Source organism: Bos indicus, chromosome 11 (assembly GCF_029378745.1).
Source record: "Bos indicus isolate NIAB-ARS_2022 breed Sahiwal x Tharparkar chromosome 11, NIAB-ARS_B.indTharparkar_mat_pri_1.0, whole genome shotgun sequence".
In the NCBI taxonomy this organism is placed as follows: Eukaryota; Metazoa; Chordata; class Mammalia; order Artiodactyla; family Bovidae; genus Bos; species Bos indicus.
This window is the reverse complement of record NC_091770.1, coordinates 94,610,785-94,625,456: the sequence shown is the minus strand read 5'-3', so window position 1 is coordinate 94,625,456 and position 14,672 is coordinate 94,610,785. Positions and strand designations below refer to the sequence as shown.

Here is a 14,672-nt window from a genome sequence, read left to right as displayed (position 1 = left end):
ATATAGTCAATCTGTTGCATTTATACATGCGAATACTGTTTTTCTATGACTATGTGATGAAATAAATATTTTAGAGGAAAATACGTATTACCAAAGTAGATGAAGAAGAGGTAGAAAACTTACCTGGAACAGTATTCACGGAGGAAATTGATAAAGTTGTCAAAACACTACTCCTAAAAAATTGCCAGTTCCAGATGGTTTTAGCTAGTCAGTATTCACATCTTTGCACAGGATGCCTGTGCTGTTTAAACTGTTCTAAAGTGGTTTTCAATGGCATGCTTCTTTATCTTACCATGTTGTTGTAGCCCAAACAAAAAATACTAGGACAGAAAGATAAGACAAAAGTATAGACTAGTCTTCAGTAGTATGTGAACCAACAACTTGCAGATGTTCACCTGGGTTTAGAAAGGCAGAGGAACCAGAGATCAAATTGCCAACATCCGTTGGATCATCGAGAAAGCAAGAGTTCCACAAAAACATCTACTTCTGCTTTATTGACTATGCCAAAGCCTTTGAATGTGTGGATCACAACAAACTGGAAAATTCTCCAAGAGATGGGAGTACCAGACCACCTGACCTGTCTCCTGAGAAATCTGTATGCAGGTCAAGAAGCAACAGTTAGAACTGGACATGGAGCAACAGACTGGTTCCACATCAGGAAAGGAGTACGTCAAGACTGTATATTGTCACCCTGCTTATTTAACTTATATGCAAGAGTACATCATGTGAAATGCTGGGCTGGATGAAGCACAAGCTGGAATCAAGATTGCCAGGAGAAATTTCAGTTACCTCAGATATGCAGATGACACCACCTTTATGACAAAAAGCGAAGAGGAACTAAAGAGCCTCTTGATGAAAGTGTAAGAGGAGAGTGAAAAAGCTAGCATAAAGCTCAACATTCAAAAACTAAGATCATGTTATCTGGTTCCATCCACTCATGACAAATAGATGGGGAAATAGTGGAAACAGTGAGAGACTTTATTTTTTGGGGCTTCAAAATCACTGCAGATGGTGACTGCAATCACAATATCAAAAGACTCTTGCTTCTTGGAAGAAAAGCTGTGACAAACCTAGACAGCATATTAAAAAGCAGAGACATTACTTTGCCAACAATGGTCCATCTAGTTAAAGCTATGGTTTTTCCAGTAGTCATGTATGGATGTGAAAATTGGACTATAAGGAAAGCTGAGCGCCAAAGAATTGATCTTTTGAACTCCATGCATGTGTCTCATGCTTCACCTAGGTGGCCGGAACAGCTAAGTCCTGGCTGAGCCATTCTCTGTCCCATATGGCCTCTCTTCATTCAGAAGTTCAGCCTGAGGTAACATGGAAGTCATGTCCCAAAAAGATGAAAGCAGAAGCTGCCGAGCTTCTAAAGGCTTAGGCCCCCAGATGGCTCTGCATGATTTTCAATTCACTGCATTCTGTTGTTCAAAGCAAGTCATGAAGTCAGCCCAGTTGAAGGAAAGGGCCAGCAGACTCCATGACTTTGAGAAAGAAGTGCCATGTGCCAAAGGAGTGGTGGGAATTGTGAGGGACATCTTGGAAGGCAAACTATCACGTTCGCTTATATGGAATATTGCTAGGGCCTGGAAGCCTTCTGTCTACTCCTTCCCTGAATCTGCCCTCCTGTTGTCCCTCATTTCTACCCTCAGGTAACATCCACGGTCCCCTCACCACTCATTTTCCCCTATTTTCTTGCTTTTCATGATTATTTTTACCACATTTGTAAGTATCCCTAAATAATGTATTAGTTTGCATGGTTGATATGAATTTATATCTTAAGATAATCTTTTAAATTTTAACTTAGAATAGCTACGTTGGAGATTATTTATAAAACTCAGAAAAGCAAAAAGAAAAAGCTAAAATAGTGTCTAATCTCAATTCCTAGGTATAATTGCTGACATTCTGGTATATGTTAACACACGTGCACACACTCCAATTTATATCAAATATTTCTTATTCTCAGAATCTCTTTTTTCTTGAGTTTGGATGACAAGGCTACTGCATCATTTGAATCTTTAGTATTCGATTCCTAATTTTGGAATGACACATAGCAAGAATTTGGATTTTCGAGACTCATCCAGACATTTATCTGACTGTTAGGATGGTTAGAGTTTGGATAGTGAAGTCCCCTTCAGTACGTGTACATATGTGTATGTGTACATTCTATACGTGTACCTATGTGTGCATGTGTTTAAATCGTATGTAATTTTAAACAAAGGCAGAGGGTCTGATAGTAAAGCTATTCTTTAAAAATTAGTATGGAGAAGTGTTCTCAGTAGATAGCTGTTAAATGCTCTTCTACCACAGTTTTCAAAGTTTCTTCTTCTGTTAGCTTTTTACCATTTCTTAGCCCATCCATGAAATATTCCCTTGATATCTCCCAATTTTCTTGAGATCTTTAGTCTTTCCCATTCTATGTTACTGTTACAACTTACATACGGATGATTAGCATCTTTAAGTATATGTCTTCACATAAAAGGATATGTTCTTCCTCAAGCCTCCCAACATGTGGACCAGTGTGTTGTTTACTATTTATATTCTCCTACAGTGAATACTATTCTGATTCTGGGAGGGATTGGGGGCAGGAGGAGAAGGGGACGACAGAGGATGAGATGGCTGGATGGCATCACTGACTTGATGGACGTGAGTTGGTGATGGACACAGAGGCCTGGCGTGCTGCAATTCATGAGGTCGCAAAGAGTCGGACATGACTGAGCGACTGAACAGTGAAATCTGTGTAACTTTACATCTCCTATTATAATTTGGTATAAAGATGAGTTATCTTTAAAAGCAGTTCTAGGGACAGTAATAATCTCTGATCTTGTAGGCCAAAGATTGGTTCTCAGTCTTATCCCTGACACTTAATTTGTGCCCTCATTAATGGCCTAAGCTCTGAACCTCAACTTTGTCATTTTTCAAATGATGATAGTAGCACCTGGAGTTGTTTATGTAGAGAGTTTGGGCATTTTTAGAACGGGGCAGTATTCTCTTGCTGTGAGAAGGTGTGGAGTTAGTGGGACTGATGAGCACTACTGTCTGCATTTAGAATACCTCTTTGTATTTTCCTCTTTTATGTATCCACTATATTCCTGTAACATTTTACTGGATTGTTTTGAGGACTTTATGAATTCTAAAGTTTGTGAAAACTCTTTGAAAACTGTCCAGTCCTTTGTGAATTCAAAGTAAGATGATATTTGCTTTTATTCAAGGGACTATTGAAATGAATCACTCTGTTGCCCCCAAACCTAGTGTTAGAGAGACAGGTAATTATTTATATTCCTCCAAATTGTTTTGATATTTGTCACAGATTTTTGATTCCCAAATTAACATTCCCAGTTAACAGAGTCATATTGAATAAATTTATAAACTTATTTGAAATTATAAATCTCCTGAGAAACAGCTTCATCCACAGCATTTAACTTCTCAGTTTAACCTATAAAGCCTATTTCACCTTTTTTTAATGGGGAGAGCTTGGTGCAGATGAAAGTTTGGACTTTGAAATCCTATAGATTTGAAATTAAGTCTTGGCTCTGTCACTTAATAGCTTCATAACCTTGGGGAAATCAGTTAACCTCTAAGATATGTTTTTTCCATCTGTAAATTAAGAATAATATTGCTTATCTCATAGGATTGTGAAAATTAAAAAAGGAAATGTTTAGTTAGTTTGGGGTCCATTGCCAAATAGGCCCTCAATAATTGTTTCCATTTTCCTTATCCTCTGAATAGTTGCAGTAAGTTTTCCTATTCCTTCTAATTATTACACCAATTTTTTTGGGGGCGGGGGGAATACAGACTACTAGGTTGTCCTGAAAGACTAAATGATAGATATGTTTTAGCCTATCCATGTACTAGATATTATATAATAAAGGAGAATAAGTCAGTTTGGAAAATTAGATAGAACATAATATTGTGTATCTTTAGGAATTCTCTTAGAAAACATGCTTTTAATAAAACATTTTCCCCCTTTTGGGGTTGTGGTTGGAGGTTATCCCTGATCTGCAGTAAAATCGCTTTTTGAAATAACTGACTTTCTGATCCTTTTTAAGATCCTGTTCAATATGGTGCAGTTGTCTGTAGTCATGTGAATTTATTAAACTAGTTTTATGGTCAAATGTATATTTGAGGGGGGTGTCATACTTTATACAATTGCTGAGTATCTAATTAGAAATAGTGCTTATGCTGGTCAGTGGTTCCTACTGATTTAAAAACAGAAGGTGCATATATAGACAGTGCCTAGATTGTATTAAGTTAGTTGCATTGTCATCTGACCCTGTAGGGGAGCAAATTATATCTTGAATAAATAATTTTGAAGGATAAAGCTATTTGTGATATCTTTGTTAAGAAGGTACTGTTTTATTTCCATCATCTTAGTTTCAGTGACATTGAATGTCTTACCTAACCACAATACTTCTTTTCTAGTGGGGTTTGGTCTTTATATGTTGAATCATTTTCATTTTTATATTTTTAGTGGAAAAAATTGTCAGTATTAGGTATTCATTTAAGGACTTTGAGTTCATTTGTTTCCAGCTGAAGTTGGAATCATTGGTAGACTCACAAATATATCATTCAGTGAATGTTTAGTTTTTCTTTAAATATTTTTTAGGTAGCATCACTTGGACAGAGGAAACTAGTGTGTATTGTTCTATTAATAAAGAAGTGGTTGTTCACTGATTTGATTGTTTGAATTGTGTGAATTGGAGAGTAATGTTTTTTTAGCATGACACTTTGGGAACTGCTGCTTGGTTAGGATACTTTTGTTTCAAGGTCTCTTTGAGTCAGTTCCTATTAAACATGAAATGTGACAACCTGTATAACAATGAGAATATTTGAACAATACAATACTTGTATTATTATTGTATGGCTTTGAGGAAAACCTCATACTGTGTCTAATTGAGTTTATTATGATTAATGATTTTTTTAAACCAAAGAGTATTTTTTGTTTTCTTGACCATTGAGCTTACATTTGTAAGTGGATTTAAAATATACTATAAAGTATGTAGAATGAGAATTTGCAACCTAAAAGGTAATTATACAGCAGTTTTAGTATAGCATTTGCAAAGAAATACTGTTAAAAATTATATTCTCAATAAGTTAGGCTTTAATAAATGGCAGGAGAAGGAAGGGGTGAAAAATATTAAATTAACATATGCTTTCATTAACAGTTCCTGTGAATTTTTATAAAAGAATTGATCACAGTGAATTTATTCAGTAAATTATCAATGTCCATGTTATATACCTCCTGAAGAATGCCTTGTAGTGTCATATTCGGAAACATATCATTAACTAAAATGGTGTTCTTTCCCTTTTTCATGAGAACAAAGAATTCAAATTTAGCTGCTTGATACTAGCTACATTATGTAAATTATCGTGGTAAATGTTAACATTATGTAAAAATCTCCAGAGTAGTTGCATGAGGATTTATATTGGTGAAATAATTTTTGTTTATGTACTAATGTCACTATGAATGACGCTTAGAGATGATTGCAGCAGTATCAAATGAGGCATTTCTTTTCTCTTAACATTGCAATTATTGAGATAGGCAGTTTCCTTGTGCCTTTTTTCTAAAACTAAGCTTTGGAAAGAAGGAAGCTATGAGATTGTGAAGTTTAGGGCTAGGTAAAAGTTTGGATTTGTGTCCCCATGAAATGCTCCTAAAGCTTAATATTTCACGATTCATAAAAGAAATCTGGTAGAAATATCTGACCACTTTGCTCTTGCTTAGTGTTTGTACTTGGTGGTCTGTTATCTGTTTGGATTCATTGTTTTTGTTGGATAAATGTGAATCAGGTCTTTTTCTTTGGGTCTAAGAAAAATTAACCCAGTGTATTCTGGTATATTCTGTTCTGCCAAAATTACTAGCTATGACTTGTCATATTTCAAGGAATTAATACATATCAAACTATCCAACTCTTTCTCGAGGCATTTTTTTGGATGAGGAAGGCTTTGCCAGCTGCCCTTAGGAGTTAAAGAGCAGAATGGGTGTCACCAGGCAGAGACAATTGGCTGTCCATTTGAAACAAGTTTCCTGCCTGCTCACACCATTCATAAAAATAAATTACAGCTGGATTAAAGAACTGCCTTAAAAACAAAAATTCATAGCTTTTCAAATAAAATGTGAAAATATTTTTAAAGGTATAGATAGGAAAAAGATTTCTTGAAATAAGATATGGACAAGCACAAATCATGAGGTAAAAGACTTGATTTGACCTTACTAACCTTTAAAATTTTGGTATGGCAAAAAAAAACAAACAAACTATAAACAAAACAAAATGATCAGATTGAAGGAAAAATTTGGCAAGGCTTGAGATCTAGAATAATAAGGAAACTGAAAGAAATAAGTAGAAAAATAGACCAAAATATTAAATAGCAAGTCACAAAAGAACAAGATAAAATAACCACCATGTGAAAAGATTACAGGACTAAAAATCAAGGAAATTCAAATCAAAACCATGAGATGCCATTTCATATGTGAGACTGCCAGAAAAAATTTTAAGGTGAATAATAGCAAGTGTTGGTGAGCGTGTCGGGAAACAAAAGCTCTTAAGTGCTGGTAAAAGTAAGTGGAGGGTATTCATACACTGGGAACCAGCAGTGTCACTTTTACGTAGATAATGTAGAGAAATTATCACATGTGCACAAGGAGACACAATCAAAAATGTTTATAGATTTTTTAATGGTAGAAATATATTGAAAACCTAAATGGTCATCAGTAGGGGGAATAGATAAATTATGACATATTTGTAGTTGGAGAATATTATAGCATTTAAAATGAATGAATCCAATCTACTTGAGACAAAACGAACAAACCTTAAAAATATAATTGTGAGTAAAAAAAGCAAGTTGAAAAATATTACATATTGTAAACCAGATATGGCAATGATAAAAATACAAAACAAATGTATATTTTGTTATGGGTATATTTGTATGTATTAACTGTATAAAAGCAGGAAGGGAAGGGCTGCACACCAACCTCAAGACAATGGTGACCTCTGAAAAGGGGAGGAAAATGGGATGAGGATGATGGGTGATGCTTTAGCTGTATTTGTGGATAGGAATGTTGCAAAAAGTTAGTATTTGTGTCATCACCTGATAAGTCAGATAACGTGGTATATTCATGTCATAGGAAACTAGTAAACTGTAAAAAGGAACAAACTACTTATACGTGCCACGACATGAACAAACTTGAAAAACATTGTGCTCAGGGAAAGAAAGAAGCAAGATGCAGAGACCCCACAATGTATGATACCGTTTAGATGAATGTCCAGAAAAAGCAAATCTGGGAAGAAAGGGGGCAGATAGATTACTGCTTGTTTGGAACAGGAGTAGGAAAATAGATTAACAGTAAAGGGGCATGAGGGACTTCTTTAGTTTAATGAAAATGTTCTAAAACTGACTTAATGGTGATGATTTACAACTTGGTAAATTTACTAATAATTATTGAATTATACTTTATTTTTTTTGAATTATATACTTTAAATGGGTAAATTATGTGATACATGCAATATACCAAAGACAAGCTATTAAAAAGTTAATATTTTTAAATCTCTATGGCACTCAATATAAGAGTATTTCAGAGGTTCAACTAAAAATTATTAAAAAGGACACCTTTCCATATCCTTCATACATAGTTCTAATCAATTCATTATTATTATTATTTTTTTAAGAAGTTGAATATTTTATTATTAAATTGTTTATTCTCCTGCAAGGCTGTTGCTTCACTGTATAAAAATAGCACCAGCAAACACAGTGTATTGCAAAATTAAGATAGTAATATTCTTCACTGGACACTATACAACTAACAAACTTTTCTCCAATGGCAGTTATTTCTAGTGGAAAGATAATTTTGACCCAAATCCAAGGATAGCTGTAAGCAAGTTACAAGTCATATAAGGTTTAAGATAACCATGTTATCCTTGAATTACATAATTTTTGTAATTAGTTTTACCAGAGATAATTTCAGGAATTCTGAATATTATAACTGGAGCCTAGCCTAAAAATCACAGGATGCTGTGGAAAAAGATGCAGTGTTTATCTGGTCATTAGAAAGTTAAGGGGTATTTTCTTCAGGAAACATTGTTACAAGTAGTTTCTTTTGCTAAAAGTTGCTTTCTAAATATCTATCTACCACTAATTTAAGACAACTATGCTAGATTAAGTTGTTTCAAAGTAGTTTATTTAGGGGTTCCAGTTTCACTCCTCAGTAGATTTTATTTATTTCTCATATGCTTCTTCACTCATTAGTTCATCTAGTTCTGAAGGGTTACTGAATGTCATCTTGATCAGCCAACCATCTTCGTAACAAGACTTGTTGACAAGTCCTGGATTTTCTGCTAGAGCTTTATTAATTTCAGTTACTTCTCCTGATAGAGGAGAATAGAGTTCACTAGAAGCTTTCACACTTTCCAAAGCACCAAACTCCTCTTGTTTGTTCAACTTTGTCCCAACTTCAGGCAGACTACAGTAAACAACATCTCCCAAAGCTTCCTGTGCAAAATTGCTGATTCCCACTGTTCCGACACCATTTTCTGTTGTTACCCATTCGTGTTTTTCTGTGCATTTCCGCACCGATAGCAGAGCAGGGCCGGTGCGCAGCTCCCGGACTGCACCCGCTCGCAGTCCCCAGGGCCGCGGCGAGCAGGGCGCGCTGGGTGCCGAGATGGCGCGCAGGCCGCCTACCGCGGCCCTCACGCTCCGCACCGCGCGCAGCGCCATGTTCGCACGGGTCTCCGCGCGGCACCTAGAGCACCCCGGCCGGCGGGGGCGGGGCGGGACGGGGCGGCCCCCCAATTCATTATTTTTAAAAAGGTATTGCGGTTTACAAAAATGTAAATCCACAAAGTTAATTGTAGAGGAGCCTGGTGGGTTACAGTCCATGGTGTTGCTCAAGAATCGGATATGACTTGGCAACTAAACAGCAAGAACAAATAGCTTAATGTATGTATATACTTGTGTAACCCCACCAAGATCAAGTTCAGTTATGGTACCGCAGTATGACTGTAGTTAACAATACTGAATTGTGTACCTAGTTGAAATTTGCTAAGAGTGTAGATCTTAAGTGTTCTTACCACACACAAGAAAGGTTAACTATATATTATATTAGGTAATGGATAGATTATTTAGCTTGATTGATTATTTCACAATGTTTACATATTAATATGTCAAAGCCTCAAGTTATACTTTAAATATACACAGGTTTTATTTGTCAGTTACACCTCAGTACAGCTAGAAGATCCACTTGTGTGTCCTTCTAGTCAGTATCCTCCCTTCTCCTCCTGCCCGCAGAGGCAACTACTGTTTTGATCGTTATAACTGTATATTAGTGTTGGTTTTTGAACTCCATATAAATGGGGTCATCTAGTTTCTTTTGATCAAAATTTATCCATGGTGTTACATGTAATTCGTTCTTCCTAATCGCTATATAGTATTGCACTGTAGGAATATACCACAATTTATATATCCTTCTGTTGACTGATACTTATTTTACTACTAGCAATAAGCCTACCATGAATATTCTTGTGTATGTCTTTTGATACACCTGTACACTTATTTCTCTTGGCTATATGCCTAGGAGTGGAATTGCTGAGTCATAAGGTGGGTGTATGTTTGTTTAGCCTACTTAAATACTGTCAAATAATTTCTAAAGTGGTTGTACCAATTTATTGTTCCTAACAGTAAATGACGGTTCTGGTTGTTCCACATTCTCCTAAATCACTCTGAATTACTCTATAACATTCTATTACATAGATTTACCATAGTTTATTTAACTGCTGCTGCTGCAAGTTGCTTCAGTCGTGTCCGACTCTGTGCGACCCCATAGACGGCAGCCCACCAGGCTCCCCCGTCCCTGGGATTCTCCAAGCAAGAACACTGGAGTGGGTTGCTATTTCCTTCTCCAATGTGTGAAAGTGAAAAGTGAAAGTGAAATTGCTCAGTCGTGTCCGACAATTAGTGACCCCATGGACTGCAGCCTATCAGGCTCCTACATCCATGGGATTTTCCAGGCAAGAGTACTGGAGTGGGGTGCCATTGCCTTCTCTGAGTTTAACTATTACCCCATTAATTATTTAGGTGGCTTCATGTTTTCAGTGTTGCTTTTTTTTTTTTTTTTTTCTTCTTGGCCACCCCATGCAGCATGCGGAATCTTAGTTCCCCAATCAGGGTTTAAACCTGTGTCCCCTTCATTGGAAGTGTGGAATCTTAACCACTGACTGAACTGTCAGGAAAGTTCAACACCAGTGTTTTGAACAACACTCTAATGAATTTTTTTGCAGAAGACAGTGATCTCCATGAAATCCATGGATGCTTTCTTAGAAGTAAAATTGGTGATTTAAAAGGCATCAGATCAGATCAGTCGCTCAGTCGTGTCCGACTCTTTGCGACCCCATGAATCACAGCACGCCAGGCCTCCCTGTCCATCACCAACTCCCGGAGTTCACCCAGACTCACATCCATCGAGTCAGTGATGCCATCCAGTCATCTCATCCTCTGTCATCCCCTTCTCCTCCGGCCCCCAATCCCTCCCAGCATCAGAGTCTTTTCCAATCAGTCAACTCTTCGCATGAGGGGGCCAAAGTACTGGAGTTTCAGCTTTAGCATCATTCCTTCCTAGACATTTAAAATTGAGTATTTGTGCTGGTGAAAATTACACTAAATTACTTTCTGTCCAACCACACTCTTAATTAAATATGAGAGCACTTATTTACCCAGATTTTTGACTCCAGATGTTTCCCATACTTTGAACCTTTGCAAATCTGATGGGAGCAGAGGGAAAACAGAAGCATCTCTTTGTAACCCTTTTCTGGCATCTTTCAGGGTGGTGAGCTGTGGTGTATAGTGTCCCATCTTTTTGGGAAATGCCTTCAATTTTGGAAGCTGTGAGAGGAAAGGGAGGCCCAATTGATTGTTTACAAGGTCTGGTCAAGGCTTTAGGCAAGAAGGATAAAAGAACTAAAGTTGAAATGTTGGTTACCTTGGTAACTCTAGACTATGTTGATGTGAAAGAGAGCCAACAGTTCTCTAGCAGAGACTGCTACTTGTCTTACAGGTCACCTACTCACCCTTCCTTTTCAAAGCTTCTTAATTTTCTGTTGTACCTGGGTCATTTTAGGAGACTATTCCTTGTGTTCTATCAAGGAGAAACCATAGGATCTTGTCTCTTTTTTTTTTTTTGGATCTTGTCTCTTGATGCCTTCTTAGTACCTGCTGCTGCTGCTAAGTCACTGCAGTCGTGTCCGACTCTGTGTGACCCCATAGACGGCAGCCCACCAGGCTCCCCCGTCCCTGGGATTCTCCAGGCAAGAACACTGGAGTGGGTTGCCATTTCCTTCTCCAATGAATCAAAGTGGAAAGTGAAAGTGAAGTCACTCAGTCATGTCTGACTCTTAGCGACCCGATGGACTACAGCCCACCAGGCTCCTCCGTCTATGGGATCTTCCAGGCAAGAGTACTGGAGTGGGCTGCCATTGTCTTCTCCGTCTTAGTGCCTAACACATCACTAATTGTGATGTGTAAAAATAATCTTGCCATGAATGACCAACTAGTTCACTGGACCCCTTTTTTTCACTTGGGAAGGGAAATGTTGTCAGGGTAGTTTTGTTATGGAAATGCAAGTCCCTGTGCTTGATGTGTGGAGAGACCAAACAATAACAAAATGTTAGAGTTTGGGACACAGAAAGGTTTTTTACAGGGCCCAGCAAGGAGGTGGGTGGCTCAAGCCTGAAAAACTGCAAACTCCCCGAAAGCTTTCAGCAAAGCCCTTTTATAGGAAAGGTGAGGGAGGGCATGGTTAGTTGTTGCAAACTTTCTTGGTGTCAGATTCTTTTTTCTTGAGGTCAGGTCATGGTCAGGTAATGATGTTCCCGTAAACCTCTCCCCCAAACAAATGTTATTCTCTGCTCTGACAAGAAAGGGCAAAGTCCTAAGACACAATGTTCATCCTCCAAGGTCCTGCTCCTGGCTAAGAAGAGGCAGATCTCAGTTGGCAGCACTCTCAGGGCCAGGTCTCCAGACACTGGCCAGTTGTCATCGCTGAGAGAGCCAGGCACCTAACCCAGCTGACCCTTAGAGACAGGAGTTGGGGAAGAGGTTCACCACTGCCTCAAGGCCTGGGCCTGGCCAGTGGGTGGCCTTGGCAAGGGCTCTGGAGCCGTGCAGGGGGCTGTGTCCTGCTGGCCTGAGCTGGGTGAGCTGGAGGTCCTCTGGGAGACCAGGGATCTGCCTCTTACCTCACTCTCCACCCGACCACCACCACTCTGCTGACTGTTGGCTGAATAGCCCACTAACTGTCACTCATTGACAGTGGTTGCTTGTGGGAGGGACTCACTGTGGTGCTAACCAGTGGGTGAGCAGGACCACTAATGGTCCCGTGGTAACCGATGCCTGTTAATTGGGTAGGGCTGGGGTAATGGTGCACAGCAAAGGCTGTGTACTATGGTCTGTGTTCAGTCACACTCTGTGACAAATTTATAGGATTCAACAATCACAGATTGGAGAATTCTTTCCCAAGACACTGACCATACCTTCTCTCTACACATCCTAGCCAGTACACACCAACCCTGTATAACAGAGCAGGATGAGCACAGGCCTTAGCAGGCAGCCATTGCTGGGTCTCATTACTCCACACCATGTTCCTAGGCTCAGTTGTTGGTTGGTGCCTCAGTGGGCCCCACCCACAAGCAACCAACTCTCAGTGAGTGATGGTTAGTTGTTCTGCTCAGCTATTGGTCAGCACCACAGTGGGCCCTGCCCACAAGTAACTGTCAATGAGGTCCCAGTAGGGAAGCGATTCAGCCAAGGGTCAGTGGTGTGGTGGTCATCAGGTGGAGAGTGAGGTAAGAGGCATATTCAGGCCTTCTCTTGAAGGCCCTCCAGGTCACCTAGCCTTGGGCCAGCAGGTGAGCTGAAGGGCCCAGGGGACAGACTGGGGACTATGCCCTCCAAGGCTCCAGAGTCCTCACTAAGGCCCTCCACTAGCTTTGGGCCAGGCTTTGAGGCAGTGGTGAATCCCTTCCCCCATCCCTGTTTCTGTGACCTAATGGCAGTGGCCATCTACCTGGGTTGCAGTTTGTGGGACCTGGCCCCTGCCTTTTGGGTGACTTGAGGAGACTGAAGGCTAGTTGGGTTTGGTGCTCAGGGATGACAGCTGAGCAGGGTATGGGAAACTAGCTGTGAAGGAACTGCCAATGGAGATCTGCCTCCTCTTAGCCAGGACTGGGGCCTTGGGTGAAAGTTGTGCCTTGGGACTTTGCCCTTTCTGGTCAAAACAGAGAATGCCATTTCTTTGGTAGAGATTTACAGGAGCAGCATTACCTGACCATGACCTGACTTCAAGAATAAAGGATCTGACACCAAGAAGTTTGTAGCAACTAACCATGCCGCTCCCTCACCTTTTGCCTTTAAAGGGGCTTGCTGAATGCTTTCAGTAACTTTGGGGTTCTTAGCTCATGAGCCACCCATCTCCTTGCATGAACCTGTAATAAACCTTTTTCTCTGTTCCAGACTCAAATGGTTAGCATTGATTGGCCTCACTATGCGTCGGGTACATGGACTTGTGATTCAGTAACACCTGCACCCCACTGCACTACCACAGCCCTCTTCTTTGACCACACAGTCCAGGTAGCATTCCTTCTTCCAGTACCGCACCCTTTGGAAGACAAACCATGTACTGCTGCCACGGTAGCTCAACATACACAACAAAGTTCAGCTATACTTCCTTTCTGGGGTCCCCTGGAACTTACAGGAATTAAGTTTGCTTCATAAACTTTTCAGGATTAAGTACAATAACGGATGTGAAACACTTTGAACATTGACTGGCATCTAGTAGGTGCCTAACACTTTTCCTCCATGCCACCCAGAGGTAGAAAGCATATAAAAACAGTAAACAACTTCTGAGGTAACCAACTATTCTGTTCCTCTGGTGAATCTTCTGCTTATGTAGCAGTATTTTTACCAAAACTGTATGTACTCTCAGGTTGTACCTGAAATCCTGACCTTTCCCAGTCAGCCCTGCTGTATTGTTGGCTCCCATTTCTTTCCAGGTGAATGACTGATCTTTCACATTTGCCCTGTTTTCCTCATTGGGCCAGAGTGTTCCTTACTTATTCAGGCTGGACTCCTAACCTGTCCTTGCCTTCAGTTTCCCATCATTGGCCCTATCCAAGAAGGTCCAATCTTGAGAACCAGTAACTGTCTTGAGAACTGTAACAGAGTGTGGCTGAGTGCAGCTCTTAACACATAGCTCTGGCTGTATACTGTGACCCCCACACTCTCTTACCAAGCAACAGTTACTGCAGGACCCTTTAGTGGTCCTGCTCAGCCATTGGTCAGCACCACAGTGAGCCCCTCCCACAAGCAAGCAACTGTCAATGAGTGACGGTTAGTGGGCTATTCGGCCAACAGTCAGCAGAGTGGTGGTGGTCAGGTGGACAGTGAGGTGAGAGGCAGATCCCTGGTCTCCCAGGGGTCCTCCAGCTCACCCAGCCTCAGGCCAGCAGGAGAGCCGGGGAGCCCAGGAAACAGTTTAGGGGGCTCTGTCCTGCAGGGCTCCAGAACCCTCGCCAAGGCCACCCACTGGGTGGGCCCAGGCCTTGAGGCAGTGGTGAACCGCTTTCCCAACTCCTGTCTCTGTGACCTAATAGCAGTGGCAGCCTGCCTGGGTCACAGTCTGT

At 40.2% G+C, this 14,672-nt stretch overlaps 1 protein-coding gene and 1 pseudogene across 8 annotated transcripts in view; one reads left to right on the top strand and one right to left on the bottom strand.

Annotated features, from left to right (window-relative positions):
• Nucleotides 1-14,672, top strand: part of DENND1A (DENN domain containing 1A) — a 531,199-nt gene that overhangs the window by 115,553 nt on the left and 400,974 nt on the right. The window lies entirely within an intron of this gene.
• Nucleotides 7,679-8,718, bottom strand: LOC109566442 (glycine cleavage system H protein, mitochondrial pseudogene; annotated as a pseudogene).